Here is a 15,836-nt window from a genome sequence, read left to right on the forward strand (position 1 = left end):
AGATCAAAGAAGAAAAACAGTTGGTTGTCGGATAGAGCCTAGATGTACAGACAAGCTACGCCCACATTCTCAACCGACACATAATGTTCCTCAGTTACAATGAATCATCCCAACGTTAAAGCTTGCCTTTTCACCAGAACAAAAACTAATCACAAAGTCATATGATCAGTGAATGAACTTGTATGCCACTGACTTGCTTCTAACAAAGAAATGTTAGGATATTGATCATTTTCACTGTAGGATCACAAAAGCGCTCAAATGGCGAATACAGGGGAAAAGATAAGTACAATTGAGGTCATGGGGTCCTCAATAAAAAAAAAGCCATCACATGTCATTCACAGCAAAAGCACATTAATCATGCACAGGAAGGCTGCCCCCCCCCCCCCCCCCGACAGCCGTGTACTATTGGACCTCCTCCTACACTGATTTTATTGTAGTCATTATTAGTGTCTGCGTTACTCAATAAACTTGAAACTTTAAATCAACGCCACGCGCCTAAGTACCGCTTCCCGCATGCACATATGGGCTGGAAGTAAGCGCCGTATGTCTCCGTATTTTTGTGTCTTCTGAGCACATTTACGGTCGTATATTTAAAAACCGTCTAGCTCAAACACTGCTGCTGCTTGTTCTGTGCGGCGATTCCTTCAGCAGTTATACAGCGCGCTGCAAGAAATGAGATGCTGTTGACTATAGCACTACTTTTTTTTCGTTCTTGCTTTAACATACTGTAACGGTTATCATCACCGAGATAACCCCTGTGATCTTCAACGAATTTGTGAGCTGAGGTAGTTCCCCAAGAGGAGAAAAATCGTGCCGGATACTCACAACGAAGCTAATTTTCCTGGCCAAGCAAAGCGCAAAATATAACGGTTAGCTCACCCATAAATTTCAGACAGGATGCACAGAAATCCTTGGCCGGTGTCGAGCAACCACACTTGAGGAAGAACAATCCCTGCGCAATAGACAAGAAGATTTCGAGGTTGCCCATAAAAGAAGCCACCGAAAAAATGTTTTTACAACACTCATGTTTTTTTTCTTACAGCAAATAGATACGCTCATTTTCGAAACACCCACAATGGGCACCTTGCCGGAAGCCCTTAAAAATACGCAGACACGATGAAATGAAGCAGCAGGACATGCCTACCTGCGGGTGTCCAACCAACACGATGTAGCTACAATCATTCGTACAGCCTTTCTCTTCACTGAGAGACCATGACGCAATTGGCAGGTTGCAATTGTTTTGCGATTTATACTTCTGGTGCTTTTCACACAGCTCGCTCGTCGGGGGCGGAAGTTTTAAAAGGGGAATTTCAAAAGTTCCTTCTGCCCAGCGAGCCGGTACCGGAGGACTTTGCAGTCTTTCACGAGCGGCTTGGAGCTCACCCGCCAGAAGGTCGGCGTCCGAAGGAGCCTCTTATTTGGTCCCAGCCGTTTTCTGAGGACGCAACCGTTTAACCGGACGCTACGACGTTTGCTCCCCCTCGTCGAACGTCTGCGCATATTTCGCGGGAGCTCCACTGATTGAACTCCTTCGTTTCGGTCAGGATGGCTCCGTGGCTTAATTTGGGGAGCAGGGCAGGAAAGTTCGAAGGCATCGGTCAACGCCAGTGGCGCGTGCGAATGTGCGGAAGGACAGAAGCGTACCCTTGGCCACAGAACTAGGCCACAGAGCCTTTCTGACTGGAAATTTCCAGCGACACTTAGCCTACGCTTTAAGTGTATGACGCGATAGCGCTAATGGCTCCCTTTAATGGCTAGGTTTCTTCTTTGCATACACGCGGACACGGATAATGTGCAACAAGACACACATGGCCTCATTTTAACTCAGTCCAGTTGACGTCCTTGGATGGTCTATGCGTCGTCACCATCATCATCAGCCTGAACACACGCTCTGCGGGGCAAAGACCTCTCCCACGTCTCTCCAGTTAACCCTGTCCTTTCCCAGCTGCGCCCACCCTTTCTTTGCCTGCAAATTTCTTAATCTCGTCCGCCCAACTAAGCTTCTGCCACCCCCTGCTACGCTTGCCTTCTCTTGGAATCCATTCTGTTACCCTTACGGACCAGCGGTTATCTTGCCTTCGCATTACATACCGTGCCCAAGCACATTTCTACCTCTTGATTTCCACTAGGATGTCAATAACACGCGTTTGTTCCCGCAAACAATCTGCCCGATCCCTTAACGTTACATGAAACATTTTCCTTTCCATGCCTCGCTGAGTTGTTCTTAAAGGTACACTAAAGAGGAATCTGCACTCGTCTTTTTACCGCGGCAACTCGATCTACACGTTCCCAGAATTCTTAGAAACTGCGAATTATTGTCCTGTGCGACCGACTGCCCCAATTAAGTCGGATTAAACGTCCTGGCTTTCGCCTTTTTTTTTTTTGAGCTCAACGCGCTAGGTAGCCGGACTCAACGAACGCGCGTATGCCTTTCAGCCACTCCAATGCCGGCTTCGCTTTCGCTTTTATTTTGTTTTTTAGTTTTCTGTGAATAAGCAGTTTCAGTCACAGACAAAATTAGGCCCAAATTAGGCCCACGGAAATAAAGATACACGTGGACTCTTTGATTTACGTATCACTCCGCCGATGGCAGAGCGGCAACCGCCACGGGACAGGCTGACGCGTTGGTTGACTCCTTCTACCTACCGCGTTGAGTTCAAAAAAAGGTGGGTCGGCACATTTAATGCGATTCAATTAGAGCAATCGGCCGCACAGGACAATAATTCGAAGTTTCTAAGTATGCCCGGAAAGCCTAGATAGAGTTCCCGTGGCAAATAGACGAGTTCAGATTCCTCTTTAGTGTACCTTTAAATTGGACCCTTTTCGTTAGCCTCCGCGTTTCTGCCCCGTAGGTGAGTGCCGGCAAGATACAGCTGTTGTACACATTTCCCTTGAGGGACATTGGCAACCTGCCATATACACCTAGGTATAGGGTAGTTAGGTGCCTAGTGGTAGGTGTAATATTTTCTGTGCAATCAAGTTCGTTTACATCTTTACATGTCATATAATAGCGTTTAAGTAAGGTACCGACCTTTTATTTCAAATTTATGCGATGTTTTAATCTGTTTTCAAAACCGCCGCTTCAAGTGTGATGTCACTACTTTTCCGGCCAATCCGCATTTTATTCACACGTCGCCAGTCCTCCCGCGTCCTCCGCTTAACGGTAGCCTTAACACTCACGCGTCAATAGGTTCATTCATTTAGTGACGTGTGACAAAGGATGTGGCGCGTAAACGTGACAGCGTGGACTCGTAAGCGTGAAGCGACGCAAATAGAGCAAGTGCCGTCGCGTACGCTTAAACGTCCCAGCCGCCGCAGTGGCTCAGAGGAGCTGGGTTTCGATGGAGGCGAAACCCAGAGGCGCCCGCGTGCTCTGCGATGTCAGTGCACGTTAAAGATCCCCGGGTTAAAGATCCCGCAGACCCCACTACGACAATGCTTTCTCCCTTCTTTCCCTCCTTCCTTCATCCCTTCTATTACGGCGCGGTTGGGTTGCCCGCCAAGATACTGCCCCGAGATACTACCGAGATACTGCGCCATTTTTGTGGGTTTTTAATATTAAAGTAAAAAGTAAAATAACAATGTAAGGAAAAGATGTTGCTAGCCGCGGCACGTGCCATCGAAACCTGAAGTACCTGACCTGCAGCGAGCGAGATTAAAAGGAAAGGGAGAGGAGAAAGAGAGGGAAGAAAGTGGGAGCGATAGTAAGAAAGTATAGGGTTAGGGTGGCAACATACGCTACGCAAAAATACAGGATGTGTACGCAATTTACACTTCTCAAGAAACCAACATTGTCCCACACAACGGCACCTATTTCTTTCACTCCCACCTTACCCCTTCCCTCAAATCGCGGTTGTGGTGTCCCCCGAGAACAAGTAACTGCGCCTTTGATTTCCTAATAACCAATACTTAAACGTTCGAACCCCGAGCAATGGGCTGAGAAGCCTCGTGCGACCGCCGGGCTGATGGCACGCGAGGTCAAAGACGCTCGTGAAAGACGGCAAGGTCCTCAAGCATTGGCTCGCACAGTAGAATCCGCATAACAAACGTCAGTTGTGCACCCATCAAACCCGCGCCGGGACGACCTAAATCAGTTTCTCCACGATGATCTACCTATACAAGACGGGCAGGAGCTACACCCGTACGTGGAAGTTTCTGGGTTGTGCAGCGAAATGTCGGCCCTTCTCGACAATTACGTGTCCCAAGCCGACGGCGGCGCCCTCATCGCACCTTGCGAACAACATAAGCAAAGTTGTAGCAGCCTCCGATTACGCAGGTTCGAACGCGACCGCGGCGGCCGCGTTTCGATGGAGGCGAAACGCAAAGGCGCCCGTGTGCTGTGCGATGTCATTGCGCGTTAATTAAAGAACCGCAGGAGGTCGAAACTATTCCGGAGCCCTCTACTACGGTACCTCTTCCTTCCTTAATTCTTTCACTCCCTCCTTTATCCCTTCCCTTACGGCGCGGTTCAGGTGTCCGCCGATATGTGAGACCGATACTGCACCATTTCCTTTCCCCAAAAACAAATTTTCAATTTTTTTTCAGCCTTCGAGCAGTGTAGCGAAGCGACTCTTCGAAGCGTAGGTAGAGACACAAGCGTATTTGCTCTGCGATGACTTCGTCCGATCTATTAATGCATTGAGAGAGACACAGATTTCAGGGTTATAGAGTGGGCGGTTGCGTCTCTGTTAGTAGTGAGCAGAGATTTCCACAGTAGCTGTCTAAAGGTTTAAGTGTGCGTAGACCATGATGCATAACGCTTCTAATAAACAGGCGAGCGCGTCGTAAGCTTTGCGATGTCACCCGCACGTGAAAGATTCCCAGGTGCACGAAATTTTAAGACGAAAGCCTTACTTGCATCATGAGTCCCCCGGAAGTGTACGTTCGCAGGAAGTGTCCGCCCCACCTTTAAATCAAATGACGTCGTCATGACTAGAATTTAAGAAAAATAAATAAAATACAATAAAAAGAAACAACATTCAAGTGAATACAAATAAAAATAAACAAATCAAATTAAAAAGTAATAAAAATAGAAAAGAAACTATAAAACAGAATAGAAATTAAGAAATAAAATAAAGAGTAAAAAACCAGCCGGAAAAATTACAATACAACGCGTACTGCTGTCGTGGTAAAAACCCGTGTTTTCGAAAGTTCCATGCTTTCGCATTCCTGCACGCAAGCAGGCTTAAGTGCCTTCAGAAATTTTTTACTGCGAAAGCACTCCTAGCCGCAGTTCCAGGGTTTCAGTGGTGCGTGTGTATGTCTTAGGGATCTGAGTATCAATTGGAACTGGCTCACTTATTCAGTGGCCACAAAAATTGCGCTGTTAGTAGGCGGTTGCGTTTACCTCCACACTGAGGCAGTTTACACCTTTCCTTTTTTTAAAATCCAGGGTAAGGTTTTTCTAAAAAAATTGGAGGACGCTTAAGCTTCCTCTTTAAGAGTGAGACGCGAAAGCGTCACAGTGTAGCCGAGGAATACACGGAACGCCATCGACCGTTCGGCGCGGCGCGTGGGCCGCTGGACAATTTAAGGAAAGGACGCCTGTCTCACATATCTCGCCGGACACCCAAACCGGGCCGCAATATTAATAATAATAATAATAATAATAATAATAATAATAATAATAATAATAATAATAATAATAATAATAATAATAATAATAATAATAATAATAATAATAAGGGAACAAAACTGAAATGAACAATTGCGCATCGAGCGCCTCGCGCAGAGAGGTTGTGCCGTGCGTGCACAGTGGGTGCCCGGTCACTGCGGCATCGCCGGCAACGAAGAAGCTGACGACCTCGCGACCGCTGCACACCATCTACCTGCCAGCGATCTGCCCCTTGCGCTGGAGGACGTGCGTGCGGCCATCCACGACCATCTCCGAAAGCAGCACCCCGACCCACGCATCGCGGGAGGTGAGCGCATCGACAGTGTCACCGGCTGTCGCGCACTTACACGGTCACAACGTGCAATGATCATCCGCGCACGCATTGGCTGCGTGTGGCCCGGGGAACGACGGGTGCGTCACGGAATCGCGACGAGTGATGTGTGTGACGGATGCGGTGCAGTGGAAACACTAGAACATCTGCTTCTTCGCTGTTCAGCGTTCGCCGATGCTCGTCGCGATATGCTCGCGGCCTATAGGGCGCAGGGCATACTACCAGACTCCATCAAGACGCTATTGTGGCCGCAGGGCAGTGCGCGCACACGTGAGCGAACTTTGGTGAGCCTCTGTGCATTCCTCGAACACACGGGCTTGACGTCCCGTCTGTTCTCCGTCAGGTAGTTACACGCAGTGACCGAACGCTCCGCGAGTTCTACCTTGAACGATTAATAACTGGACGCCCCACTCCAGTTGTAACCAACACAGTGCTGTGCGCGTGTGTAATTTAATTCCTCTAAAATGAACTAATCACGCGCACAACCTGGACACATTTCTTATTGTGTAAATAGTTTGTACATATTACTTCTCCCCCTGACCTCTATTCCTGTCCCCTCACCTCTTTCATTTCATTTCTCCATTCTGCCTGCTGTCCTTTATTTCCGCTGCCCCAGCTCAGGTGCTTCCGTATCGATGGCAGATGCCGGGGCTAGCAAAAATCTTTTCCTTCCTTTTTACTATTATTTTTAATAAAACCACTACCACCACCACCAATTGCTTTAAAGAAAAGGAAATGACGCCTGTCTCACATTTCTCGCTGGACAGCCGGATCGCGCCGTAAGGGAAGGAAAAGGAAAAATCGATCGATCGATAAATCAATCAATCAATCAAGTATTCGGTCGATCAGTCAATTATTTATTCGATCGATCAATCAATCGATCGATCGATCGATCAGTCAAACATTCGATCAATCAATCGCTCATTTAATCGATCATTCAATCGATCGATCATTCGATCAATCGATTGATCAGTAAATTCATCAATCTATGCATCAATCAATCGATCAATCCATCTATGAATCAATCCTTAACGCTATCGCGTTAAAATCCCTTCCCTTACGGCTCGGTTCAGGCGTCCGCCGAGATGCACCATTTTTCGATCACGGCCAAAGACGCCGACACCGACGACACCGGCTTTTCTGCCACACGAGCTCCTTAATGCTCTCGCGTTAAAACCACAGCGGCGCACCTGGTGCTCGGCGAGGCGAGGCTGTGGAGTTGACGGCCGAAGCGGCGCAACTCTGACTTCACGCGCGGCGCACCTGTTCCTCAGCGCATGCGCATTTACAACTCGGGTTCGGTCCGGTGACCTTGGCTTTACATGGGGTAGTGAAGCTTCCGCTTCAAAATATTTTTTGCCAATGCGCAATCAAATTAAGAGCGTTAGCTAAGTTGTTTTCACCTATGCTGTCGACAAATTCAGATACCAACGTGAAACCGACAGCGGCGGCCGCATCTCGATGTAGGCGAAACGTAAAAAGACGCCCGTGTGCTGAACGATGTCAGTGCACGTTAAAGATCCTCCACGTGGTCGAACTCATTCGAGAGACCTCCACTACGGCACCTCTTTCTTCTTTCACTCCCTCCTGTACCCCTCCCCTTACGGCGCGGTTTGGGAGTCCACCGAGTTAAGTGAGACAGTCACCGCTTGACTTACCTAAATCAAAAAACCAATTTCCATTGTTTTCAAGAGTATATCACGAAACGGCGATTCATTTGGTATCACCCGCATCCCTCTGCGACCACTGGTTAGACCGCCACGGCCCTCCGAAAGTCGGCCCTCCCGCCCCCCCCCCCCCCCCCCCCATTACGATTTCCAGGACCGAAGTTCGGCGGTACGAATCCCTTACACATACCAGGCTTCAACTAGACTAACGCCCAATCGACCCGATTCGTTTGCCACCACTCCGAACCCTCTGCACGAAAAGGGTGGGCCACAATTTTGTCATCAATGGTGACCCCAAGTGTCACCAGTAACCGCATCCGCTCAGACGGTACATATATAGCGGAACGCCAGCATAGTTGGCGGTGGCTTCCTGGCCACCGGGGCTGGTATCTAAGGGCACTCACACAAGTGGCTAGGGCTCCGTGTCATTGGAGGTATCTGTTGCTAAACCATCGTCGTCGCTTCGGATGACGCGGTTGTTGCGACGCGCGTCCTTTCTATCTTTGCTCTGATATCTTTTCAACTGTCCTACAGTCTGCGTGTGGAAGCGATTGTGGCTCAGCATGAGCCAATGGACAGAACCCGTGCACTTTCTTTTTTATTCTTCCTGCAGTAGCAACAACAACGTAGATGGTAAACCGGCCACCATGCCACCCTGATAACTGCGCGCGCGCGGTAACGTGACGGGGGTCAATTTTCTGATCTGAGGCGCCCGTGTGCTGTGCGACGTCATTGCAAGTTAAAGATCCCCAGGTAGTCGAAATTATTCCGAAGCCCTCCACTACGGCACCTCTTTCTTCCTTTCTTCCATTAGTCCCTCATTTATTCCTTCCCTTACGGCGGGCGCGGTTCAGGTGTCCGCTGATAGTTGAGACAGATACTGAACCATTTCCTCCCCCTCTACAAAAATAATTAATAATAATTGTTTTTTGGGGGAAAGGAAATGGCGCAGTATCTGTCTCATATATCTTTGGACACCTGAACCGCGCCGTAAGGTAAGGGATAAAGGAGGGAGTGAAAGAATAAAGAGGTGCCGTAGTGGAGGGCTCCGGAATAATTTCGACCACCTGGGGATCTTTAACATGCACTGACATCGCAGAGCACACGGGACCCTTAGCGTTTTTCCTCCATAAAAACGCAGCCGCCGCGGTCGGGTTCGAACCCGGGAACTCCGGATCAGTACCCCCTCTACAAAAAAAGAACAATTTAGTCGGCCATGAACCTTTCATTAGATAGGAAATCGCCGTGTGGAAAAGTATAGAAAAGGGAGTAAAAGAAGGAAAGGTGCCATAATGGAGGGCTGCGCTGATACTTTCCTTTCCTCGCTGCCTTCCACGCATACCAGGTATGGCTGCGGTTAGGTGTCCATCGAGATACGAGACTGTTACTTCTATTCCTTTCCTCAAAAGACTCATTTGTGGAGTTAGAAGCCGCGTTGACAAGGTGCGAAGGAGCCCATGACTGATGTTCCCGAAAAGTGCGCCCTGAGATGCTCGTGGATGCACCATGCAGTGCATATTCTCCATTTCCTCAAGAAAGGCGAAAGCGTGTGGAGCTTAACGTTCAAGACCGCGCCGCTCGTGGTGGTGGTGCCTTGTAAAGCGGGGAAGCCCAATGGCCAAACGAGCTCCAAATAGGAAGGCCAGGTTTCTAAACGTGCTCGAAACAGGCTAGCGCCAAGTAGATGATGACTTAAAAGGGAATCGAAAGCGTAACTTGCGCTAATTGTAAAACCAAAGCCAAGTAGCTATTTGTGTCAGCCTGCCTTGTCGCATGCATCAAATATCTGTAAATGTGCTTGTGCCAGCGCTACCGTGCTCATTTGAAGCGAAAGCTTTACAACGCAAGGTAAAGCCAATTTCGCCGTGCGTTGCTGGTTGACCTTCAAGTGAGCCAGAGGTAAAGTGCGGCTATAGGCCTTACCATATGGTCCACCATGGTGTCGCACCACTTGACCTTCGACCTTCCGATTCGCCGGGAGAAGGCGGTGCATTGGCCGCAGCGTTCATTGGGTGACCAACCTCTCGCGATCAACCATTAATTTAACTGCCACCTGCCAGGGGTGGCAGGGTAAGCGCGCTGCATATCCAGTGTGCTGAACGCACGCAACGTTACAAACGCCAAACTGCTTCTACTTGCCTGATCCACCAGTTTTCTTCTCTAACAAGGTTCAGCAGTAGTTAAACAGCAGCTGATTTTTTTTCATGTTTGCGCCATTCCGAACTTACCTGCCGGAAAAGCCATTAATTCCAACCAGTTTTCACCGCATAATGCGCAAAGGCGGTGAGCTTAGTTCTACTAACTTTTTTTGCGCAGGATTCCTCGTCTCCTACTGAGGTGGCTCAGTGGTTAGGGTGCTCGTCTACTGAGCCGGAGTTGCCGGGTTTGAACGCGACCGCGGCGGCCGCGTTTCGATGGAGGCGAAAAGCAAAAGGCGCCCAGGCGCAGTTCGCAGTAAGAGCACGTTAAATATCCCCAGGTGGCCGAAATTAATCTGCACCCTACTCTACTCTGCTACGCCAACTCTTTCTTTCTTACTTCTTTCACCCCCTCATTTATCTCTTTCTTACAGCAATTATCGGGTGTCCCCAAAGATATGTGAGACAGTTACTGCGTCATTTCCTCTCCTCGAAAACTTTTTTTATTTTAAAGTCCATCAGAACAGCCAGCGAAAACTCGGAGCCTTCGTTCCAACACGCTGAATATTCATGCACAAGACGTAGCGTGTCATGTCAGCGATCAGCGTTCATACTATCAGTAAAAAAAATGGAAATTGGTTGTTTGGGAAAGGAAATGGCACAGTATCTCTCTCATTTATCGGCGGACACCTGAACCGCGCCGTAAGGGAAGAGATAAATAAGGGAGTGAAAGAAGAAAGGGGTGCGGGGGTAAAAGGCACGGGAATGATTTCGGCCACCTGGGGATCTTTAACGTGGACTGATATCGCACAGCACACAGGCGCCTTAGCATTTCGCCTCCATCGAAACGCAGCCGCCGCGGTCTAGTTCGAACGTGGGTACTCCGGACCAGTAGCCGAGCGCTCCAGCCACTGAGCCACCGCGGCGGATACATTTCAGTCTCACTTCCATCGAAAAGTGGCCACAGCGGTCGGGTTCGAACCCGGGTACTTCGGATCAATAGCCGAGCACCCTGCCCACTTAGCCAACGGAGCGAGTCGTGCTACCAGTTCCCACCTCATCTTCTCATGTGCGAGTGTTAACTTCCAGTTACAATGATGCAATTAGACAATTTTTCGAATATCAGAAGCCCGTGTGCTGTTCGATGCCAGTGCACGTCAAAGAACCCCAGGTGGTCGTAATTTCCGAAGCCCTTCACTACGGCGTCCCTCATGGCCTGAGTCGCTGTAGGGCGTTAAAGCCCTATAAACCAAACAAGCTTTCGGACTAGGTGTTGGATGATATTTTTGGCAGCGCGAGTACATTCAAGGAATGAAGAGGGAAAGAGCGCCGACTATCCGCCTATTCCTTCCTTGAATGTTCTCGCGCTTTTGCACATATTTTTTGACGCCGCAACACTGTTACGAAAGGCAAAATTTTCAGCTGTCATTCCCGCGAAACGCTCAGTACAACTGTGTAGTAAAGCTGTATTCTAGCTGTGTGGATTAAGGAGACGGGGGGAGAAGGGAGAAAGGTTTTGAGAGAACTCCCGCCCTATTTTGACGAGATGAATACACGATACCGATTGGAGAAGCAGCTACAAGAGTTGCCCAAATCCGCCCCTGTGTATCGGGTATTCAACTCTCGTTTCATTTAGGAGTTTAGCTTTATGTTAATCTATTAGACGTCTACGAAATCACTGAAAAATCAACAGCGTCTCGCGACCTCACAATCGCAGCACCAACCTGAACTCATGCGCTACTATGCGGGCACTCACCCCTTAGCACCTATCTTACGAAGAACGATGGAAAAAATGCCATCGAAAAGTCATCAAAAAACATTGTTTTTAACATAGTGTTATTTTTTCGTCGCCTGCCAACGGAACCTAGCAGTTGCGGAAACTTGTTGCTGTTGTTGTCTGAAAGTACTTAAGAAATCTCTTTATATGCCTCGCGTCTGGATAACGCAGTCAGAAAATGAAGTCGAACTAAAGTAGTTTGATTACATACCTCGGTTTAATAGGGTTCCACCGCCATGAGTGGGCGCGTTTCGGACCTCACAACATTGCATCGTTAACACGGCTACGAACGCGTTGCCGACTGACCTAGTTAAAAAGCCTGTACGTTCCATTACATCATAAAAAAAGACATCACCATGCGTAAATTACCGAGCCATCGCTGCACTTATCACTAATGGTCCCAGCTACCAGGAAGGGGTTATCGGTTCGCAATTGAAACGATTGCCTGTGCTCACCGTGTGTGATGACGTGTCGATTCGTCGTGCTGTCCGCCGCCGCTGTGGGAGATAGTTGGGAACTGAGTGCAGCCCTGCGCAACCAGGAAATCATCGCACAATGTCCTCGGTGCCTTTCTGGAGCCGCTCACCTCACCTTAAGCATTTCGGTGTGAGGCCTAGACACCTGTACTCTTAGCTCCTTCCCGGAGTGACCTCGGACGCGTCTGATTCGGCTGAAGGCCACGCTGGCACAGCCAGGCACGCGCATCTGCGTTCGAATTTATTCCCTGTCCTCGCGCCCTCGTGCCCCGCCTAACTTCGTTGCCTTCTTTCCTTCTGCGCAAAATTCCCGTGACGAATTTTCTCCGGAATTATACTATCGAGACAAAACAAGACATAAAATTAATAGACGTAAGCTTACAGGCTTAGCGCATTAACCAGCGAAAGCTGGATTGAATTAGAGCCTTTCTGGGGTGTAAGGTAGGTCTGGCTCATGCATGCAACGAAGAGGGCAGCGCTGCTGCAAGCATTTTACAGGCATTTCATGCTAGTCACCTGCCAACCTGACACACAAATAGCTAGTTTGCTTTGCTTTTCTGTTTAGGGCACGTTGAGCTACTTTGCTTCGCTGTTTTTTCGAAATGTTTAGCTACTTGGCTTTGGCCGGCTCGTGTCGTGGAGTACCGGGGTTCGAACCTCACCGCGGCGGCCGCGTTTTGATGGAGGCGAAACGCAAGAGGCGCCCGTGTGCTGCGCGACGCGAGGGCAAGATCCCCAGGAGGTCGAAATTATTTTGAAGACCTCTACTAGGGCACCTCTTTCTTCCTTTCTTTTTTCACTCTCTTCTTTATCCCTTCCTTACGGCGCCAATCGGGTGTCCAACGAAATATGTGAGACAGATACTGCGTCATTTCCTTTCCTCAAAACCAATTTTCCTTCTTGTTTAGGATGTTTACGTACCTGGCTTGAAACTTTTTTTTTACGTGCACTGATATCGTACACCACACGGGCGCCTTAGCGTTTCGCCTCCATCGAAACGCAGCCGCCGCGGTGGTGGTGGTGGTAGTGGTTTTATTAAAATAATAGTAAAAAGGAAGGAAAAGATTTTTGCTAGCCCCGGCATCTGCTATCGATACTGAAGCACCTGAGCTAGGGCAGCGGAAATAAAGGACAGCAGGCAGAGTGGAGAAATGAAATGAAAGAGGTGAGGGGACAGGAATAGAGGACAGGGGGAGAAGTAATATGTACAAACTATTTACAAAATAAGAAATGTGTCCAGGTTGTTCGCGTGATTAGTTCATTTTAGAGGAATTAAATCACACACGCGCACAGCACTGTGTAGGTTACAACTGGAGTGGGGCGTCCAGTTATTAATCGTTCAAGGTAGAACTCGCGGAGCGTTCGGTCACTGCGTTTAACTACCTGACGGAGAACAGACGGGACATCAAGCCCGTGTGTTCGAGGAATGCACAGAGGCTCACCAAAGTTCGCTCACGAGTGCGCGCACTGCCCTGCGGCCACAATAGCGTCTTGATGGAGTCTGGTAGTATGCCCTGTGCCCTATAGGCCGCGAGCATATCGCGACGAGCATCGGCGAACGCGGAGCAGCGAAGGAGCAGATGTTCCAGTGTTTCCACTGCACCGCATCCGTCACACACATCACTCGTCGCGATTCCGTGACGCACCCGTCGTTCCCCGGGCCACACGCAGCCAATGCGCGCGCGGAGGATCATTGCACGTTGCGACCGTGTAAGTGCGCGACAGCCGGTGACGCTGTCGATGCGCTCACCTCCCGCGATGCGTGGGTCGGGGTGCTGCTTTCGGAGATGGTCGTGAATGGCCGCACGCACGTCCTCCAGCGCAAGGGGCAGATCGCAGGCAGGTAGTTGGTGTGCAGCGGTCGCGAGGTCGTCAGCTTCTTCGTTGCCGGCGATGCCGCAGTGACCGGGCACCCACTGTGCACGCACGGCACAACCTCTCTGCGCGAGGCGCTCGATGCGCGAGCGAATTTCCCGCACTAGTGGGGTACCGCGGCCGTTAGATTGCAGGCGGCTGAGGGCGGCGCGGGAGTCGCACAGCAGAGCACTCCCGGGCGGCGGAGGGCCGAGGGTGAGCAGCAGGTCCAGCCCGAGCCGGATCCCCATCAACTCCGCCGTGGTGGAGGAGCCCAGGAAGGTTGCGTGTTGCTGGCTGTGCAGTCGCAGGGCGGGGATGGTGGCCGCCGCAGCAAGGGAGCAGCTGTCGCGGGCCACTGAGCCGTCAGTGTACACGAGGAGATGGTCCTGGCGCTCCTCGTGTATGACGGCTCTGTCCAGCTGCTGCACAGCGTAGAGGGGTGTGCTCCGCTTTCCCGCGATGCCGACGATCTCTCGCTGTACCTCCGAGGCAGCAGGCCAGGGCGCGCAGGAGCCGTAGGGGGGTGGGCCTCGGGTCAATTGCTCATACTCGAGCAGCGCCGCGCCCATTCGTGAGCGCGGGTGCGAGCGCATACGCTGCAGCAGCGAGCCGCCGTCCGGTGCGCGGTGAAGCCGGTCGATGTGATTCAGTGCCCTGCGCGCTGCTTGGAGCTCAAGGGGCCACGCTCCTGCCTCGGCCAACGTTGCGGCGCACTGCGAGTTTTTGGGCAGGCCTAGGCACACGCGCAGGAACTTGCGGTGCTGAAGCTCGAGCTTCTTCCAGCACGGCTTGCGCATCGTGACGAGCGGCAGCGCATAGAGCACCGCCCCCAAAGCTACGGCATTGTATAGACGCAGCGCGGCTTGCTGAGAGATGCCCTGGCCTCGAGCGGTGAGCTTGTGCACGGCGGCGGTGATCCTCTTCATCTGCAGACAGGCCTTGGTCGCCGCGGGGCGGAAGGAAAGGCGCCAGTCGATGTCCAGGCCAAGGTACCGCACCGATTTACACCAAGGAATCGGAGTCCCGTCCAGTGACAGTGGCGCAAGGTGCGCGCGCGAGCGCGAAACGCAGGCCATGGCCACCGATTTGTCCGCGCTCAGCGACAAACCAAGGCCGCGCAAGCTGGCATCGATTGCGGTCAGGGCTCCTTGAAGGCACCCCCGCACGCGGAACGCCTCCCTCGATGGTCCCCGGCACCACAGAGCTATGTCGTCTGCATATATGGACATGTACACATGGTGTCGCCCGCTCGTGGGGAGGGAGGCCGGCACCACCGACATGGCCACATTAAACAGAAATGGTGATAGGACAGAGCCCTGCGGCACGCCCATGTCGACCGGGCGAGGCTTGGAGAGCTTACCTCCTACTCGTACGCGCATGGTGCGCCCGCTCAGGAAGCCATGAACGTATCGCAAAAGGCGCCCGCTCACACCGGCCCCCTCAAGCACCGCGAGAATTGGTGCGCGGTGAACGTTGTCAAAAGCGCCCGAGACGTCCAGTAGCAGCAGCAGCGCAACCTGGCCCGCCGCCCTGGCATGCTCCAGCGCTGTAACAACGTCCGATATAGAATCAGCCGTGCACCGCATCCCACGGAAACCCGTCTGCCGCTCGTCAAACAAATCAGCCTCCGCAGCCCGCTCGTTCAGACGCTGCAACGCCATATGCTCCATGAGCTTACCTGCCGCCGATGTTAATGCCACTGGCCGGTATCCGCTCAGCTCCGTAGGTGGGTGCCCTGCCTTTCGGATGGGACAAACGACCGCGGTTCGCCAATCTCCGGTAGCTCCCCGCGTTCCCACACCAGGTTGATCTGCTGCAGGAGGATCTGTCGTTGCTGCGCATCCAGGTTTCGCAGCATTTGTTATGTCACCCCGTCTGGTCCGGGCGCCGAGCGGCGGCGGCAGCGCTGCAGCGCATTGTTCAATTCCGCCGCGGTGAACGGCGCATCACAGGGGGCGTGTTCCCGGCTTCGGACC

This window comes from Amblyomma americanum, chromosome 8 (genome assembly GCF_052857255.1).
Source record: "Amblyomma americanum isolate KBUSLIRL-KWMA chromosome 8, ASM5285725v1, whole genome shotgun sequence".
Taxonomy (NCBI): Eukaryota; Metazoa; Arthropoda; class Arachnida; order Ixodida; family Ixodidae; genus Amblyomma; species Amblyomma americanum.